Source organism: Periplaneta americana, chromosome 2, assembly GCF_040183065.1.
Source record: "Periplaneta americana isolate PAMFEO1 chromosome 2, P.americana_PAMFEO1_priV1, whole genome shotgun sequence".
In the NCBI taxonomy this organism is placed as follows: Eukaryota; Metazoa; Arthropoda; class Insecta; order Blattodea; family Blattidae; genus Periplaneta; species Periplaneta americana.
The window spans coordinates 100,594,709-100,615,768 of NC_091118.1; the positions used below are offsets into that span (position 1 = coordinate 100,594,709).

The 21,060-nt window shown below is 35.1% G+C and overlaps 1 protein-coding gene and 1 long non-coding RNA gene across 5 annotated transcripts in view; one reads left to right on the plus strand and one right to left on the minus strand.

Moving 5' to 3' along the window:
• The window catches only part of RhoBTB (Rho-related BTB domain containing), a 596,656-nt gene that overhangs the window by 247,683 nt on the left and 327,913 nt on the right, over window positions 1–21,060 (plus strand). The gene's annotated exons all lie outside the window — the stretch shown is intronic.
• LOC138694463 (uncharacterized) lies at window positions 16,575–19,271 on the minus strand. The gene is made up of 2 exons (XR_011330940.1): window positions 19,103–19,271; window positions 16,575–17,932 (listed from the first exon to the last, which is right to left on the minus strand). It is a non-coding gene; the product is annotated as an uncharacterized lncRNA (long non-coding RNA).

The window sequence follows — 21,060 nt, forward strand, 5'->3', positions numbered from 1 at the left end:
AAAAAATGCGTGCAGGAACTCGCCTTATCAAAGTAACAATCACCAAATGGACTCGTAGGGGATTTCAAGTTTGGCAATCTCATGTTTTCGACATGCATACATTTTATTTTTGGGGACGGCGTTCCTTTGCATTCCGGGTCGCCCAAACTACGGTCCACCATGATCGTTTCAATGGCCCGCCATGATCTGAATATTAATTCTTTAATTTTAAACATCTTTATAAAGTTCAATTTCCAGCAGCATAATATGTTTTGACCATGACTCGAAAGTTTGAAGGCTGTAACCGTTACTTCCTGGAAAATGAAGACTATCGCATTCTTTTCATTGAATAGGCTATATACCAGGAACTTACCGAATGCGATCCTGTAACTGGAGTTTGAGGATTAGCAGACATTGCAAGGCCACCCCTATCTTAAGGCAGGCCGGTCAATCACACAAGAGTAGGTCATTCATCTCTTGCATTCCGTTATCTATCAACTCTACAACTTCCATTGACATTCTTCTTCACTGCTCCACCGTTGATGGGGTAGTGTGGTGTCAGGTTGCAAAATGTTTTCGAAACGACACAAAGTCGAAAGTAATGTAGAAAGTATAATGAAACTTGGCTCAGTAATTATTTTGTGAAAGCGTATGGAAACGAAGTAATTTGTGTTATTTGCAACGATGTCATAGCTTTAATGATGGAAAATAATATTAAAAGACATTACCAGACTAAACACTCTTATGATTTTGGCGAATTCAAGGAAAACGAACGTGAAGAAGCAAGCTCGGCGTTTGATCTCCATGTTTTCTTCAACATATGTATGTGAACAAACATTTTCGAAAATTAAAATTCAGAAATTAAGATTAAGATCTAGCTTAAATGACGACGTGTTACTTCTGAGCACCACCGAGCAGAGACTGGATATCGACAATTTATTATCTTCAAAACACTAGTTCCACACGTCTCATTAAGTGAGTAATTATGCGTGCCCTTTCATTTAAGAATTTTTTAAAATTAAGTATTCCAAATTTTATAAAATTAATTAATTTCATTATAATCTGTTTTAAGTAATATGAACAAAATATTACATGTGTTTTTTAAATATTAAGTACACTGTAATGTGGCTCGAGGTCAATCAATAGAGTAATTATTGGTCCCTCATGGTAGAAAGTTTGGGCGCCCCTGAACTATACCATTGAAAGAAAGCGTACACTAAAAATTCTAACTCTGTCGGTTTTATAAGCTTAGCTGGATTTAGTCAAATATCGACTTTCACTATACGGACGCACTGTGAGGTGTTGTTATGGTCGATATGACGCCCAGCCTCAAACTGACTAGGGGAGTCCACAATGTTTCGGATACCGATCAATCTACACGTAAAATAGATGGAAAATCAATGCCCATTCGAAAATCCTGTCGAATGGGCCTTAATTTTTTAGATATTAGTTTTTTTAATTTCCTTATAGCCCTTTGAAGTAAGGAGGCGCAGCTATGTCGGTCAAGTAGTGTTGTGAATAAAGTGTGAAGATTAGTAATCGGAAGGTTGGTGGTTCGACTACATCTGTTACCGTGCGTTTTATGTTATTTTTTAAAATAGTCTTTATTTTCATTTCTTTTTTCATTAAATTACAAGACTGCATTAGAAGGACGAGTTTCAGGGCCTTTTTTCGAACAGGCCATTCCAACAGATTCTGTATAAATAAGAGAAAAATTCTAAGGACTTCTGCTTCTGTGATAAGCAAAGCAGCAGTTAAGAAGAGTGGTGACAGTAAGTCAAGGACACGTTAAAGATAAAACTTCGACGAGTGGTGTGCAATTAGGAACCTGTGCTAATGAAAAGGATGATAAACAAGATATACGGACGACATGAAAGTATGCTCCATTGTCACGTATTTCATTACTCTCTATAATATATAATTTTCTTATTCAAACAAGTTTTCTGCACAACTTGCAATTTTCTCTTAAATTGTAACAATTCTTCTTAGGATAAACTTGTCTTCTGTTGATGTTGAAGTTTGTGTGTACTCACAGTATAGAATGAAAACATTATTTCGAAAAGTGGGCTGGAACTATGAACCTTACGAATTTCAGTTCCATAGCTACAGGACTGTTTTTAAGAACACCTCCTTTCTCTAGTCTTATGAGGACTATAAGAAAATTCAGAGGCCGTTGTCTCGAAAATTAAGTCCCATTCGACGGGATTTTCGGATGGGTACTGTTTTTTTCATTTATATAGATTGACTTCATGAAGGTTTAATAAAATCGGTATCCGGAACCCTTTGTCTCTCCTTGTGAGACAACACAGTACATCTTATAAAGAAAAAAACGTCCTTTACGTACAGTATATCATTGTCGGCACAATAAAGATATATTAATTAAATTCCGTTTTATTTTTACGCTGGAGAAAAGGGCTCCATACTGTTGGGAACCCATAACTTGAATTTACACCAAATTTTGTTTTCCCTATGAGATATTAAAGCCGGAAGTTATCGAACATAAAGTCAATAACATATAAGAAGTGGTTAGAAAGTCGAAAAGAAAGAAATGTTTATGATTTGACAAGAGATAGACAGAAGTTTAGACTATCGAAAAATCGTTTCTGTTCTATGTCAGGTTCTCACGATAACGTTGGCGTGTGACGTTGTAAGCTAGTAGTAACATTCTCGTTCAACTCGTCGTAGATAAACGCTACATGCACAGTGGAACTTGTTCTTATTTGTCTCGTATCTGAATTCACTCAATAGTAGTTTCAAAACTAACGTATATTCGTGATGTACTTGTGTTAGAGAGATTTCGTACTTTTGTAACGATGGAACTATTCTGATAAATCATTTGGTAGGAAGTTGAATGGACTGTGAGCTGTTCTGGAAGTCTCGATGAAAAAGAGGAATCCTTGCCTGCGCCTCTAATCGAATCCATACACTCCTTCCAAGCCATGTTTGGTTTGTCTAGAACAGTGGTATTCAATGTATGGTACGCATACTCCCAGGGGTACGCAGGATTGTCTCAAAGGATACGCTTCCGACTGACCATGTATATGCAAAAATGCTGGCGTATTTATTTTATTATACTGTTTATATTATTACTGCAGTTTATATATTTTATTTTACAATATACATCTAAACTTTTGTTTTTCCTTGCTTCAGTTACATTTTGCATGAGTCATTGTATTACCATTCCTTCAGTAACTACTGCATTTATAATAATAATAATAATAATAATAATAATAATAATAATAATAATAATAAATTTTGCATACAATATCAGTAATAGTATTTCTTTATTTCTTATATGAACTTGCAGTGCAATTTCTGGGTACGAAGGTTAAAAAAAAAAATGAATTTTGGGGGTACGCTAAAAATGATTGAATACCAGTGGTTTAGATCACTATTGCCGAAATAATGTAGGCTGCGTCAAAGACGCATCTCAGTTTTTGCGTGGAAGTCACAATAGGTTCGAATCTCATTTAGGACATAATATTTTTGCATTTATTCTGTATTTGCCATAATGTTGTCGAAGTGAGAGAGTCGTAAAGTACCTCTTCAGCTGAATATCGAACCTGAGAACGTAATTATAGCGTCAGTGACATTACATGCCGTGACCATCATATCGATCTTTCGAAAATCGACCAACCGCTTGAAACTTCCTCGGACAGATAGGTCGATTACTCCGCATCTTGTTTTAGCCCATGCTTTTTCCACACGAACCAAGAAGTGTACAGTAACTATCAGCATGCCAAAATAAAATTTGACGTCTAGTATTCAGCGAGACATGCTTGTGAACTAAGGACTGTGTGTGGATGTATATTATGCATGAGTGTGGGTGTGTGTGTGTGTGTTTTATGTAGGGCTATGTACGTACAGTTCTAACTGTATTTTTCGTACACTTCATATATTATTAAACTAACCTTTGAAATGACCTTAAAATTCAAAATATATCAATAAAACTAAATTCATTATGTTTGATGAGTTAAACACGAACACAGTAACATGAATAAAATTAATTTACATATACCTGTTACATAAAAACATATTACGTGAAATTCATGTAACACTGTTGTTCGTACATTTACCCGACGGAGAGGGGGTAGTTACGTTTAGATCAGCCGTGCTGAATTTTGTATTTACGCCTTTCACCGAGTTTGCGATAACCCGCCAAGCATGGTGACGTATGGTCATCTGGCAGACTTTGCATGTAATCAGTGGTGGCTGGAGCAAATCAAAGGTACATATTAAATCATCTTAGACACAAATAATGATCAGCAGCCATAGGCTAAGTTCCCTTCGAAAAATTTCGTGTGCTTTCGTTAGAACGTAGTTTTACACGTGAACGAATGTATTACGCGACGGAAGAGTTCCGATAATTTATTGTCATTGTTTCAAATGACTCTTACTGTAAGAGCACGTAACTGTTATTTCGAAACCCCGGGTTCACGTGACGGTCTAATAAGAGAGGGTATGAGCCTGTATGAGTGCAAGACTCCGCTCTGTGTTTCTTTTGTTTTGTTTCTTTGTCGTTCTTTCTGTTTATAAATCAAGTATTATAAATAATTTAGAACAAAGATATATTCCAGCGGTAAATCAGATGCAAAGTAAGCATCCTTTCCCTCGTCGTGTGAACCAAGCTCTGTCTGAAAGTGGACTTATGAGAAATTCAGGCTACAGGAGATCGCTAATTTTTTGTGTCGGAGAGTGTACATTGCAACAATAGAAAAGTAATTAATTCCGGTATTACTTCCAATCTGTATTCGGTAGCCTGCAAAATATTATAAGGCCTACACCATATGACATACAATTTTGAACTATGAACTTCAAAATGCATATTAAAATATAAGAAACTAAATCAAAATAATGCGTTATTAGGAAATATGCTACTAGAAAACAAACACATCAAATTTATCAAATCACTCATCATCCCACAAGTATCGGGAATAATATCAGTCATTGCAATTGTGAGCTGATCCTTATCATTACTCGTATTATTATTATTATTATTATTATTATTCCATTGTTTTTGTATTATTTATATTTGCCATGTAGTTTTATACTAAAGTGGAAAAGAAAGTCTTATGACCTGGCCTTAACTATGCCAGTACCAGTAAAAATAAACGAATGAACAAATAATTTAAATTATAGGAAAGATCGTAGTATCCATCTTTATAAGTAGAATGCATTTTCAACAGTCTTCGAGAACAATTTACAATTCACGTTTTGATTTTCAGATAAGTGAGTTATTAATAAATAATGTTAAAATGTTCAATCTCATACTCGGTCTGGGTAGCGTAGTCAGTATAGCGCTGGCCTTTTGTGCTTGAGGTTGCGGGTTCGATCCCGACCCAGATCGATGGCATTTAAGTGTGTTTAAATGCGACAGGCTCATGTCAGTAGATTTGCTGACATGTAAAGAAACTCCTGCGGGACAAAATTCCGGCACACCGGCGACGTTGGTATAACCTCTGCATTTGCGAGCGTCGTTAAATGAACTATAATAATTTTTTTGAATTTTATGACTTATCAATTTAACAAATGTTAATATTAAATTGATAAGTCATAAGATTGAACTTCGAGATCAAGTTTTCAATTATGAATAGAACGTAAACTGCACGCGAAACGAGATGCCAGTGTTCCTTATAGTACCTGTGCCACACGCCAAACGACGTCGCGCCAATGTAGTCTATGAGCAGCTAACCTTTTCTCCGTACGCCTTGGGATAGAATACGATCTTTAATAATAATAATAATAATAATAATAATAATAATAATAATAATAATAATAACAATAATGATAGTAATAATAATATCCAGGAAAACAGTCGAATCGAAGCAGAGTTCCTTGGAATAACAGCAACTGAACATTTGAAACTTTAACAACACTTTCCTTTGAACTCTTTTTTTTTATTGCTTATCTGCAGGTTTAGGATCCGAGGCAACTTAAGAATGAAGTGAAGTTACAGTGCAACAGAGTACAGATGGAGTGAGGTGATGCTTTGAGTTTTGTTTACCTGTGCGTAAAGCCACATTTCCACTTTTGCAACTGCGCAAGAATAATGAGAGGCATGCAACAGTTGCCAGTTAAAACATCATCTTCTCTTGCGCACATCTCGTTTCCATTCGCGCACATATTCCTGCGATTTTGGATCCAGTTTGAAGAGCAATGCCAACGCTTGATGATGTACTTAATGTAGCTATCACGCAGCTGTTTTGATTATTGTTGCTGACCAACCACAACGGAAGCGAGGAAAAATATCTTCATTGTGGATGAGCAAATATTGCAAATGAAGGGATGAAACTAGAGTCATGATTGAGGAAATGAAGCTGGCCGTAAAGCGCATTTTCAAAGTTTTACGCGGATGTATGATCAGATTTTGAAATTATATTACAATTGAGAACCGTGTAGCAGTAGCAGTAGCAGTAGATGATAGTGATGATGATGATGATGATCAGTAGACATCTGAAGTTAAGGCACTAAAAATGGTATTTTAGGCGCCTAAAAAAGCTCTAAAAACAACAAAAATAGGGCAATAAAAGGCATTGAAATTATATTGAATCACTCATAATTCATTAAGTAAACATCCATAAGACCATTAGTAACTTAACAAATTGAACTGGAAAAGTAGTTGCTTTGTTCTATGTACTTGTTTCGCTTGCACTTATGTATCCACAACTTCACGTCCATAAATTGACTTACAATACGCAATAAACAACTTTTCAAGATTAACACGCGAACTTCTGTCACATTTATTGAACAAAATCAGTTTATATTCTGAAAAAGATATCTCGGCGTATACTGGTGTGACTGGAGCATACTTAAACAGTGCCATTCTGGCTATATAATAATCGTTCCATTAGTAGTGAAAGCAGAAAATTCTTCTACCCACTGATGATATAAAGAAGCTATCGACATTTTTTCACCATGCAACAGTACCCTCACAAAGACACTCCTAGACTGACTGCGTACTTTGTGTTCTCAACACAGTGCTGGAGTCGGAAGGACAAGGTCGATTCCGGAGTAAGCAAAACAACAATGCTGCATTGCAACAGTGTATCCCATATCTATGGCTACTGTAAGAACTGCAATTTCCTTAATTTCGAGCGCAGAAATAAATTCAGTATTATTGAGTGAGTAGTCATATAAATAAAAAATCAAAAGGTACATATAAAAGCAAAAAAAGGGCAAAAAAGTACACATCAAAGCAAAAAAGACGTTAACGGCAAAAAAAGGCACGATCAAACTTCACCAGAATGCTTCATTTCTCAAGATTCGAGCACATTCGAGCCTTTAAATATGAATATTCAAATAAAATATCCATATTTCTAAACATCCGGGGTGCTATTCATAGATATTTCGCAGCACGCGCTACGAGCGTACTAAGCTAGCACCGGCTATCCACGGGTTACTTGTACAGAATTCATATCATATCCTATCGCTAACACTGGTTTATGAACACGAAAAACGCTGATCATCCACCGAAAGCCCGCGCTAAAAATGTCTATGAATACGGCCTCCGATGTCTATTATCAGACTTAGGGACCTGGATGAGTTAACTATCAATGCACTTACGCATGCACTAATCTTCTTTTAAGCGCGCTATGAGAACAGACTGAATGTAAGTAAATAAACAAGTGCTTCGATACTACAGTCTGGTAAATATGAAAACTGAAGCATTTTGTGCGTACTTACAGGTTCATTCTGCGTTGTCCATGTGGACATTACAGTGAACAATGATGAACACACAAAAATTAATTGTTGGAGATTCGTGATTTAACAATATCAGTGGAAGATGCCTCTTTGCTGTCCGAAGTATTAATTATTTTCGTGGTGATATTATAATGTTCAGCGTAATATAACGCAACATTTAACTATGAACCGCGTCTTGTTTTTATTGGACTTGGGGGAAGGCAAACTCCAGGTGCCATTTTTCTGAATTTCACTGTTCTCGAAGGGGCTTTTCGAAAGATTTTTTTTTCACGTTGGCTATGAACTTATCAACATCACTATAACACACACAAATATTTTCAGCTACTCTATGGAACCCGTGTGAAAGACAGATTACATGAATCATGTTTCTATAAGAACTTGTAGATTTTGCCTCTTTCACAATATATGTAGCCGCGTCGGTTACGAATAGCAACACCATCATATTGTATACCTCGAGGCCATAAAAGAGGCATATATGTTGTAAATAGCTCTCCTATTGTCGTATGGTTCATTTTTGGCAGTAATCAGTAGTTAGTAAAAATTTATGCCTTGCGTTGTTTGGTGACAAAATACCAACAAGCACATTACCCAAATTCCTGCCAGTTGCATCAGACTTTCCATCAATTGAGACGCATATTTTATTGGCTAGAATATATTTTCTAATGTTATTAATCCTTTCTTCATAACAAATAGGTAAATCAGTTTTGCGTAACGTGGTCTCATTCGGGATGTCCTGGTTTGTGTATTGTTTTAGAAACCTTCTAAAATGGGGATTATTCAGTTTATTAAGAGGAATTTTGACACCATCATGTTACATAAAGCGCTACAAAATTATTATTTTTCATCTAAATAACATGACCAACTCGTAGACGTTGTAGGGACCTCGTCAATTGATTTTTGTTGGCAGATTTCCTGTACAACTTACTTCACCGTATTAAACAATAATGAAACATTGTGATAGAAAGATGCCCTAGTTGAGGAATGTGTACGAAATAACAAATAAGAAATTCACTGCTGTGTTTTGGTACCTGTAATGGCACAGTTCCAACTTCGTATGTGATCCGTTTGTCCTGACAGAGGGTCGGGGTGGTTTGACTACAGTGACGTCACATATAGTCGAACCATTACAAACCTTACCACAGTCTTAAGTCATCCTGGGACCTAAACCTGATGATGATGACTAATTATTTCTTAGACATATTTGTCGAATCATATTTCAAATAAACGATTTGTCATACGCCGAGGAAAATAAAGTTGGCATACCGAAAAAAAAGGTGAATAAACGAGTCTGAGACCTGTGTCCGGAACAATGTAGCTTATCGAAAATTGCATAATAATAATAATAATAATAATAATAATAATAATAATAATAATAATAGTAATAATAATAATAGTAATAATAATAATAATAATAAATGATATATTATATGCTGCGATATATAATATAATATATGATATATTTTATTGTCAACATTAGGCCTATATTATAGTCATGTGGGCCATTTCTATTTTCCAGTTCACCATAACTATTCGTATATAATTTTAATCCCTTTACACATCAGTTCATTGTTGAATAATTTCGAGGGAAAAATTGTTCCGGGGTCAGGTATCGAACTCGGGACCTTTGGTTAAACGTACCAAAGCTCTACCAACTGAGCTACCCAGGAACTCTACCAGACACCGATCCAATTTTTCCCTCTATATCCACAGACCTCAAAGTGCGCTGAATAATTATTCAAATCAGCTCGATTTACATAATACACGTCACTGTTCGTTAACGGGAAACCACAATTTAAGTCACACAGAGTTTGTGTGCACTCAATGTTCGTTGCTTGACGATTGTCAGCCCACTTTGAGGTCTGTGGATATAGAGGGAAAACTTGGATCGGTGTCTGGTAGAGTTCTTGAGTAGCTCAGTTGGTAGAGCGTTGGTACGATTAACCAAAGGTCCCGGGTTCGATACCCGGCCCCGGAACAATTTTTCCCTTGAAATTATTCAAATCAGCTTTACAAGGAGTTATATCTGAAAGCTCGATTTGCAGTTCATTGTTTTTCACTTTACTTCAAGTTTGGTCCATCTTCTTTAATTTTATGTCATCTTCTTATCTCCTGTTTCATGCACATCTGTCTTGCATTTTAAAACCGTCAAGCTTATTGTTACTATATAGGCTACTTACGTTACTATTTTACAATTCGCCTCTATCAAATTATAATCTGCTAATATAACTAATCTCAATACTGTCCTATTTCTGTATGCCTATCTATCTTTATTATTTCATTATCCTAATACTTTATTACAAGGGCTCTTCATTATTATGTTTACTTAATAACTTTTATCCCTCTTTTTTATTTTTTGATGTAATATAATAGTTAAACCTAATCTGACTTATGTCTGAGACATTTGCACTTCCATTCTTTTAAGATCACTCTTTTGCTTATAATAATAATAATAATAATAATAATAATAATAATAATAATAATAATATTATTATTATTATTATAAATATACTAAGATTATTATTATTGTTATTATTATTATTATTATTATTATTATTATTATTATTCCTGCTACTGCTACTGCTACTGCTACTCTTTTGAAATCTGTTTGAGTGCTGATGACTTAGGTAGAGTGTTGCGAATTACTTCAAAGAAGGGCATGGTAATGAGAAACTTTGCATTGGTTGCATTGCCTGTTTTTGTGGCGGCGCACAGTGGGCCAGACTGAGTAAAAAATGGGACAAAATTGAAAAAATGAACTTTTTTTTTTACAATACTTTTGACAGTGTATACTCATAGTAGGGATCCTGGTGAGCACTAAACTCATGATGCAGCTTCGATAACATGTTTTAACAGCTGTGGCTACAGCCTTGAAAGAGAGCTATTGTAACCAGGCGATAGCGCACCAGTCAGTCCTAGGCAGTGCGCTTGAGACAGTGGTGTGTATTACGTGGTCATATTCGTGAATAAAGAAATAACAATGGCTGAGAATGTTAGAACAAAGGGTAGGTTTTATTAGGACTACATGTAATTTTGAATTGGTTTATATAGAGTGTAAATATTTGTGATAACTCAGAGGAATGCAATTTAAGCTAATATATTTTAGTTTTCAATATTTAAAGAGGGTTATAAAGTGCGTGTCACTCGATGTTACGAAAACTTTTGTGTCGATGATTCAAACAGACCCTATAGATTGCAGAAAAGTCGTATTCAGCTGCAGCTACTTGCACTTTTCTGATTAATGTGCGAAAATTCAGATACCTACGTACAGTATTATTCATTACTATTCCAAATGACCGCTGATTTTTACACCGTGAAATCATGGAAGTCTTGCTACAAAATAATAATGATAAGACAGCTGTTCATGAGTTTGTTATTTCATAATTAGGATTACGTGAAAATTGTCAACAAGATTTTTCTTCATAACTAAAGAAAAAAAATAGTTCATTTGAATAAAAGATAGCAGAATTGCTACAGAATGAAAAATAAATATGAAGAAAAATATGGCAGTTCATTGGATCAAGAATTTAAGCTGCTCCCATGTAATAAATTTCATGTTGAACATGTGGCTGGATGTTCATAGCCATTCTGGTCATCCAAGAAAATTGTTCTCTGAATCATCTCAGAAGACCAAGACGAGGAAAATTGAACATCTCAGAAAAGCTGCTGATCCTGCTGCGTTTGCTCTTGCTACTCAGATAAGTCTGAAGGCTTCTGGTGAAAAGAAGCAGCTAAACTAATGGAAAATGCTGTAAGTACACCAACCCGTGCGGCAAAAATTCCAACTGCATATAACGAGCACAGTGGTTCCTGCAAAAATGTTGCAAAATATAGTGGTCATGACGTTTTAGCCCTGATAATGGATACGAAATTATCTAAGTACCAGTACACTTTATTGAGACTACAAGCAAAATGTAGAAATGTAGATTTATATCCAGCGTACAATGAAGTTCGAAAAGCAAAGCTGCATTGCTATCCATGTGATAGTACTCTGACAGAAATAAGTGCAGAAGTGAAGTTACAGAGCTTGTTATATCATACAGCCAGACGAATTTATGAAAAGGAGAAAGGAAGAAATTCAGAGTCGGTTTTCCAAATGAGATGGGACTTCTTGTGGACAGGAGAGAGTGGAACCTCAAACAACGGGAAACTCCTAGAAGATTCTTCTCAAATCCCGAATTAACATATCCACAACCGGAATAGATAAAGACTTAATTATACGTTTTGCAGTTGTTCTTCGAGGAATTTCTAGTGGAAAAGACATTAAAGGTTGATTCTTTCAATCAATATGCGCTAGAAAATGCAAAATTGTTCATTCAGAAGTATCCCTTGTTTAACCTCCCAGCTAGCGTATACAAAATTCTCATCCATGGGTCTCAGATTATTAACTCAGCTCTGCTTCCAATTGCACAGTTATCTGAGGAGGCTCAGGAGGCTCATAATAAAGATATTAAAATAATATATCGAGAGCCCCACACAAGGAAAAGTTCTCGTAAAAATACAATGGCAGAGTTAGTCAACAACCTTCTCATATCTTCCGATCCTCCCATTTCAAATATCAAGAAAGTCACATAAAAACACAAAACTCCCTGTGGAAGGAAGGATTACAGCTATTGAAAGACTCTAGTGAGGAAGAAGAAGAAAGTGCCATTCATGACGAAAATGTCAGTAATGAAAATGTAATTATGAGGAATCAGATATTGAATAAAAAACTATTATGTTGTGAAAGTGCTTTTAACTTAAAGAAAAAGTGAAAACTATTGAATAACTATTAATTTTATGCATCCAAGAAAACAATAGAGACATAAAATAATTTTGTCCCATTTTGAGTCGATTCAGGCCCACTGTGCGGCGGCGGCGATGGTGGTGGTGCTGCTGCCGGTAATGTTGCATCATAGCCTCGCGTGGTGTTGGGTACGCAATGCGCTTGTCAGGTCAGCGCTGCGCCATGTGAACGAGGACTCCTTTCTATAATTCAGCGAGAAAAGTAAGCTATACCAAACAAGCCGGTTACGTGCTGCCCGTTTGTATTTTGTCCTTTTTCTTACGTGTATGCTGGTTTCATTTCTGCGAAACTTCGTATGAACAAAATGCCTTTTAAAAATTTCGATACGTCGGACTTGCAGAGTTTCTATTTTTTCAACATACGAAGTATAGATAAGTGTTGGGTTATTACAAAAATATTACATTGACATTTTCGAGGAAATGCTGTTACACGCTTTCAACAAAAAAGTGGGAAGAGTTTTACATAGTGTAATGAGGCCTACCATTACAAATAACATTACAATAGCTGAACTAAGAACAATAATATTTTTGTCTCCATGTAAGTCGTAATATCTTCTGAAAAAGAAAGAAAAAAAGAAAACATAATGTATACAAGGTGTAAGGGGTATAAGTGCCATTATTTTAACTGATGATTATTCACGTCATAAGGAAGAAAAAAATGTCCTTACATTTTTTTATAATCGCAATATTTAACTAATTATTAAAGTTTACAATATTAGACGTTTTATAACATTGCTGGATGGGGAGGAGTGGGTTTATAAGTACACAGTACAGCTCAAGCGGGTACAGACATACCGGTACAGATGCTCTGTTCGAATGCAGGAGCGGACCATGATAATACTGCTGTTTCCTCATATGATCCATTTATCTTAATGTCGTCTATCATCTATTACCTTCTTCTGTCCCGAACTCTTCTCCCGTTCACCATTCCTTCCAGTGCATCCTTCAGTAAACGGATAGACATTAATTAAATTACGTTAGTCTTCTTCGTCTAGAAGATGATCCAACGATCGTCTCTTGGTTGTGCCCAAAATTTCTCTCATGTTTTGGTTGGTACTTTCAGACTAAATTTTCTAACAAGATAATGTACTGTAGGACAACTAGGAAATTTTAGACCAGAAAAATTTCCTGCGAACTTTATCTCTTGTGGGGCAGAGTTAGCGAGTACACGAGAAACATAACCAACACACCCTATTTATAGCAAATCCATTCCAATCACAGAGTCACCACTAAATTCTCGCTAGTTATTGGCTGCCAGACCGAGGAGGAAATACAAATTCCTTCCGTAGTGACTGAGTGAATCCTTTTGTCTTATGTCTGTATTGTGTTATCTTATTGTCATCTGATTGTACTCAGCGCGGGTTGCGTAGAGAAAACTGAGTTATGTAATACAACTGTGGTCATTGAAGTGCTGCTTAGTTCTGTATAATGCTGTTTGCTGATGTCGAAATTACTCTCCAATATACGACACATACATTTAAAAAATCTGAATTCCACTTATGATAAATTAGCAAAGATTGTAACATAACGAGCTCATTTAGTGAAATTAAGGTAACGGCTTTCCGTGGCAATTATCCTATAAGAACGCAAAATTCTACCGGAAAACCAAATATTAAATGAATTTCAAACTCTTAGAATTTTGGATGCGGCATTTCTTAAAATCAAATAGATATGAAAATTTATTCCATTAATTTAAATCAACCTCAAGAATAAAAATCTGAGCGTCCTCTAAGTGTTTAAATGACCCATTCTAAGATTAGAATTATAGTCTAATCTTTATTCTGGTAATGAAATTTCATTTATCGCGAAGAAAAATTCATAACACATGAAGAAAGATGGAACCAGTTCTCCTTTCTTGCTATGAATCTTTAACATTGAAGGAACCTTAAGAGGGTTCAGGATGAAATTTCTAAATCGATATATTAAAATTAGATGAGTTCGAAATGGACATGCAATCACGAATTATACAGTAATTTATAAAATTCGAAAATATATGGAAACCTGGAAGAAGCATATTCAGGAATGGATATTGTACGACTTTCAAAAGAATGAATGAAATTCAAATAGGAAGAAAAGGAAAATATTTAGAAATAAGTTGAGTAGAGCTATTGGAGAGACTTCCGTGATCGCAAGAGAAATGTTAAATTCCTAATCTAATAATAATAATAATAATAATAATAATAATAATAATAATAATAGTAATACTAATAATAATAATAATCATAATGAACTCTCATTTGCTTTCTCGGAAGTCGATTAGCTATCTACCTGTCATGTTTGTCATTTGGTCCTCGACATTGCAAGTTACATGATGCCTAATGTGATTGTATCTTCAAACGTTTGTTTGTGAGATTGTAAAGTTTTGTGAGTTAGGTAACAGTTCATTAATATAAAACATGTTTGTCTTCCTATGAATTATGTACACTTTATGAACGAACTTTACACTCTTGGCAGAGAAGTGGCAGAAGACTTCCGTACACAGCACTACGCTGAAACTCTAACTAAACTATATGAGTACACGAGGCATCAAATTGATATCATTTGCAGGTACGTATTCGAACCAGTGTCTGTGACTTGCATGGAGGTTAAAGTTGTGTATTGCTGACGAAAATAATATGACTCACGCGAATTACAAATTGGAGTATTAAAAATTGTATGTATATGTATGTATTTTTTAATTTTAGTTGGTTATTTAACAACGCTGTATCAACTACTTGGTTATTTAGCGTCGATGAGATTGGTGATAGCGAAATGATATTTGGCGAGATGGGGCCGAGGATCCGCCATAGATTACCTTATATTCACATTACGGTTGGGAAAAAACCTTGGAAAAAAAACCAACCAGGTAATCAGCCCAAGCGGGGATCGAACTCGCACCCGAACGCAACTTTAGACCGGCAGGCAAGCGCCTTAATCGACTGAGCCACGCCGGAGGTATGTATGTATGTATGTATGTAATTTATTGGCAGTATTTAAATGTACATAAACTGTTGTGTATGGAACTGATATCCATCTAGCGTCGTGATGAATTTGGAGACTATGGTGAATAGCGAAATCCATTTTCGACACTTTATCACCATGCTGGTTGAATGATCGTTCGCCTTTGCTGAGGAATGTGAGCGTGAGATCAGCAGTCGACTGGTCGGCCTTAGCCCTCCATAGGCTGTGGCTCCATGGATTTGCAAACACGAATACAATTATTTGTATAGCAATCGTGTTATATGATGAATTCGTTACTCATACTTCTTCCTCTCGCGTTCTACATTTTTATCCTCCTGTCTTCAAAATGTTTACGATTATGCTCTGTAGGCATATCTTTGATTAGATATTGCGGAAAATCTGGAAATGTTGAAGGATCTGGATTGATAAGTTGATACCAAAGTCAAGTCTTTTTACGTCGAAGCTCCAATTTCGAAATTGCTAATGAAACTAGTTTCTATTTATTATTATTATTATTATTATTATTATTATTATTATTATTATTATTATTATTATTATTATTATTATTGTTATTGTTGTTATTATTTGCTCATGGATATTAAGTAAATAAGCAAAATATGAAGGAAAGTATCCAGCATTCTAAATCTTGTCACACATGGTTTGGTATATTTGTCTCAGGTTTCATATCATTGAAAGTAATCAATGGAACCAACAGTGTATTCGTGACTAACAGATTTTCTCTTGGTACTATTTTGACCCTAAGACGTTTTCTTTCTTCTTTAAACGAAAAAAAAAAAAAAAAAAAAGAGCTTATCGATATATCTGTGTTGTTTGGGTAAAGAGAAATAAGTCATAAAAATGAGTTTGGAGATAAATGAAAATTAAACTTCGGACCCTTATTGCAAATAATTTTCTACACAAATAAAACACATCAACTGCTAGTCTTTTGATTTTCCGACACTCACTTGTAGAATTTAGCTTGTGTGTTCATCTGGGGAACAAAATTCCATCGGTATAAAAGAATCACTTATCCCCCTTTACCCGAACAACACAGATATCTCCTTCTCTTACAATAATTATTGAATTTACAATCTGGCACATATAGCTGTACAGTTGTATTGAATAAGATAAGGAAAGAACCACCAGCATGCACAGTAGTAATAACTTCAGTATTAATTTTATCATTAGGCCTAATGCACATACATTTTATTCAGTGTTCATAACAGTGCTTAAAAAATAACACATTTCACACACACACACACACAAAATAATAATAGAGTTAAAATTGCTTGTTTTTCCTCATAACGTACCTCCAGACTTAACTCTCCGCGAATCAGCTGATCATTCCCTAATGGCGGCTAGGCTCAGGCCGATACATACGAGGCAATGGCTGTGCCTATTGGCATTGCCTCTTCCATTTCATGTTTTGACGTAATAATAATGGAGTTGGCTTAACTTCAAAGATGATTCGTGATTCAAAAACATTTCTGACTCGCAAGTGCTAATCGTATTCCATATTCTAAGCTTGAGACGTAGCAATAAACTTTCTTGTTACTTGGGTGATCGAATCATTGTCATCATGTATAACACCATCCAAGAAAAACGTAGTATACAGCACATAACGTTTTAAGATATTTCTCTCAGATTTCACATTTTAGTACCGTCGATTAATTGTTATTTTTGGACATATTTTACCCATTTTAAGGGCAGAGTTGTATTAAAGAAGGTTTTAGAACATAGGTTTCCTAACTGTTTGCTGTCATACCATGGTCTCTGAATTGCTTTTGCATTTTAAAATTAATTTTAAATGAAGGATTACATTTGAGAAACACCATTCGGGGTTATCATTTTAACCAGTTTCTTCAAATAGAGAGATGAGAAAATATTACGACAATAAACCAAGATAACCTTGCATATTAAATACTAAGTGTTGTTGTTTTGTAAGAGACGCATTGCTGCGTATATCAAATGAGATGGGTGGCCTTATTTTATGTCACGTAGATTCTTGTAATCTATTAAACAGTTTTATGGTTAGTTGCGTAACAAGTTGGAGTTATTTTTGCAGTAAACATAGTCTGTGTTAACTCCGACTTTTTATTTACAAGTTCTATCTTTATCTGATATGAGCTATACTTCTTAGTACTATCAAACTACTATGTAACTTGGAGCATTATGTTAATATCCTTATCCTGATTTTAAATAAGTTATTTCTTATCATCATGAATCTTATTATTTGTTACTAACGTTGGGAATTATCTGTACGTACACTATATCTTAAAATACGATTGCACATATGCATTAAAATTCCAAAGCGTGTGACAAAAATGTCAGATTTGGCACAATAACTGAATCAGGGATTGCAGAAACAGCACATGTCACTATTTGTGTTGAAATGAGTTTATTCGAGTTTCATGGACTGTTGATATAGGCTATCATTGCATGCGGAAACCACATAATATGTCAATATAGCCGTCTCACATTTCGAGACCTGTGAAATCCTGGATTGGTTCCGATTCCAGACGGCAGACATCTACGACACAAGGATACAAAAATTGATCCCACTGAATGACAAATGTCTCAATTCTGGTGGGGAATATGTTGAAAAATAACTCAACAATTGCTATATCTTTCAATAAAACTTTCCATGAAATTTTGCTCTCTTTCTGTAAAGGCCCCAGGGAAACTTATTTTTTACGGGCCTCGTCATTGCGCTCGAATAGCCGAAATTTGTGTAAGCACTTCTTGACATTATTAACATGGTGGAAGAAAATAGATTAATTTTTTATCTGCCCCCATGAGAATGTTTACTTGTAAGTGCAAAGGAAGATACCATATTTACATTCTTCATTGGCATATCCAGACAAAATCGTGCCAATTCAAAGAGAGAAGCTTGACAATATATACGCAAACTAATGCGTTAAATACTACATGAATATCAAGAATTTTACAATAATATTCTTCAGTGGCCTATTGTGAAAAAATAAGTTCATTTATATGCTGAACTTATGTATTAAGTACACAGTAGGCCTATGCATATATTATATCTCTAATTTGACAAATAAACTTTAGTTGAACTGAAATAATTATATTACAATTTTGATTCCTTGCAGAAACAGCACATGTCAAGCTAATATATATTGATTTATTTCATTAACAATTCATTAGATTCCAATAAATTTGGTATAAAACGACACATCTATTGGGCTTCTATTTGAAGAAGCCATTATTATAACCAGTGATGTGGTCTACCACCAGTAATACCGTTTTTTGAGTCTACTGAAAAATTTAGTTTTCATGACATGTGCTATTTCTGAAATCCCCTATTCAACTGTAGTAGAGGTTTCTGGGAAACTCAAAACACTGGTCGTATAATGGGAAATATTCAAAGTATATAATTTCAGAAAGAAAGGAGTTAATATAATTTTTAGTGTTAATTTAATTAAAGTAATTTTTATAGGGTAAAATCTCATTGCTATTACAGGTTTATAAAACTTGGATAAATGACTTCTCCCCATCTCACGAAGTGAGAAGGCAAAACAATCTGGTAACAAACTGGGATTCATGTCTTGTACATCACCATCATACCCTTCCAACACTTCGTTGAGCTCTGTTAGCTTCTGTAATCCTCCATTATTTGTCAGAACGCTTGCCATATTCTCTTTGACGACGACTTTTTCTTGCCACTTGCTACTTGACATACCTTTGATGGCATCTTAAATCCTTCTCTCAGCTCCAAGCTCTGTCTTTCCCATAATGTGATGGTGTTTCAGAGTATCTGGTAATTCGGTGTGTTGTCTGTCAAGTTCTTATGCACGCTTGATATAGCCATTACTTCACTTCTGCCACTTACGTAGCACCATTGTCAATAGAGTGAAACAACGTGGAGTTCAATTAATTTTAGAAACTAACGTAAAAACAGAGAATACATGAGTTTGTATTCAGTCTGCAATTGATATAGCCCTTTTATTTCGGAGAAATGATCGATGTAAAACACAGGAACACCAAGCTAAGACTTATCACATAGGCCTACTATGGGAGTAGGCAAACATTTAGCAATTATTTCTTCCGATAGGTGCTTTCGAAAACACCTTCTTCACAAATGACACTGCATTGTTATCGTTTGAAAATAAATTGCAGATAAGTTATCTTCGGCTACCCTATACAACCCATGAGCTGCACAAATTGTGTGAGTCAATATTCGGATATAGAACCTTGAGACTACCGCATCTTTCACCATATAACAAACTCAGTCACCTAACATCACAAGTAGCCGTCCTCAACTCTCTGGTCATTAAATGCGTTAAAATATCCGGAAAACGTAGGCAGTAGCATTCACTAGACGACTTAGGCCCAATTGTATAAAACTCCCTGACTAAAGATCAATTTTGATCGAAGATCGGAAAGTGAACCGAGTTCAGACACTTCTTCTATTGTATAAAACTTTTCTGCGATCAAATTATCTAGGTTCAAATGCAATCTAAGTTCACGTGAAAAGGACTTGGCAACATCGCATGAACAGGTGAAGTATGTGATCCGCGGACCATGTTGTACAGGTTTGTTCAGTGTAGCCAATTTAGCGACTTTAACTCTTTTTCGACGACAATTTCTTTTAACTTTTATATTGCTTAAATAGGGATTTAGCGACCGTTTTAGTACCTCATAGTGACAAAAATTTAATCTTTCTTTGTTGATAATAAGAAATCTAGTGACTTTCCAACTACTTTTTGTCGACTTTCCGTACACTCTGTTGGAGACACTGGTTTGATTTGTGCATTGTGAATAATGGCGGACAATAAGAAGATTGACCGTTCTCCAAATTGTTATGTTATGGTGTTTGATACTGCTAAACATAATAAAGCTTTATAAAACGACAATTTTCGTTTAAATAATACAGTTAATTGAAAATTTATGACTGTAGCTATCATATCCATGAATATAATTAATGGTTGTTATAAACATAATATAATTATAGGTTATGTTATTTGATACTGCTGAACACGATAAAGCCTTATAAAATATAAGAATGTTTGTATATTAAGGCAAGAAATTGAAGAAAATATATATAAATGTATCTACCATATAACTTATATTAATAATAATAGTTATTCTTTTTTTGCACAATCTGCCACTCGTATACTTCAAACAGAAAAGAAATAACTGAACTTGGATCATCTAACTTAATCGGAGACATTTTTTCAATCAAAGTTGACTTTAGTTTAAGACAAATTAATCTCAGATTAGACTTTATACAACACAAAATTTCAAGTTCAGCTAGAACGAGGATCAATTTAACCTCTGATCTAAGATTAAATGGTTTATACAATCGGCCCTTACAAATGTATATGACATAAACGCTTAATGTCGAAATATACACCGACGTTCAAAATATGTAGGCTGAATTCGTGGAAGGAAAAACTGGCCGATAATGATATCCGAAGAGCCCTCGATACCGTACAGTTGTGAAGTAAATTTCATACATTTTTGTGTGCTCTTCTGCGTTGTACCATATATATTTGATGTGAAGCAAGCAATAGAGCCGAATATTTCGTAATTAGAAAACCGTCTCTTCAAATAGCACTTGAGGCAAGCAATACGAGAGATTACTTTTGAAGTGCGCGTCATCAAGCAGAACTAGATGTGAATATCACACCTCTTTCT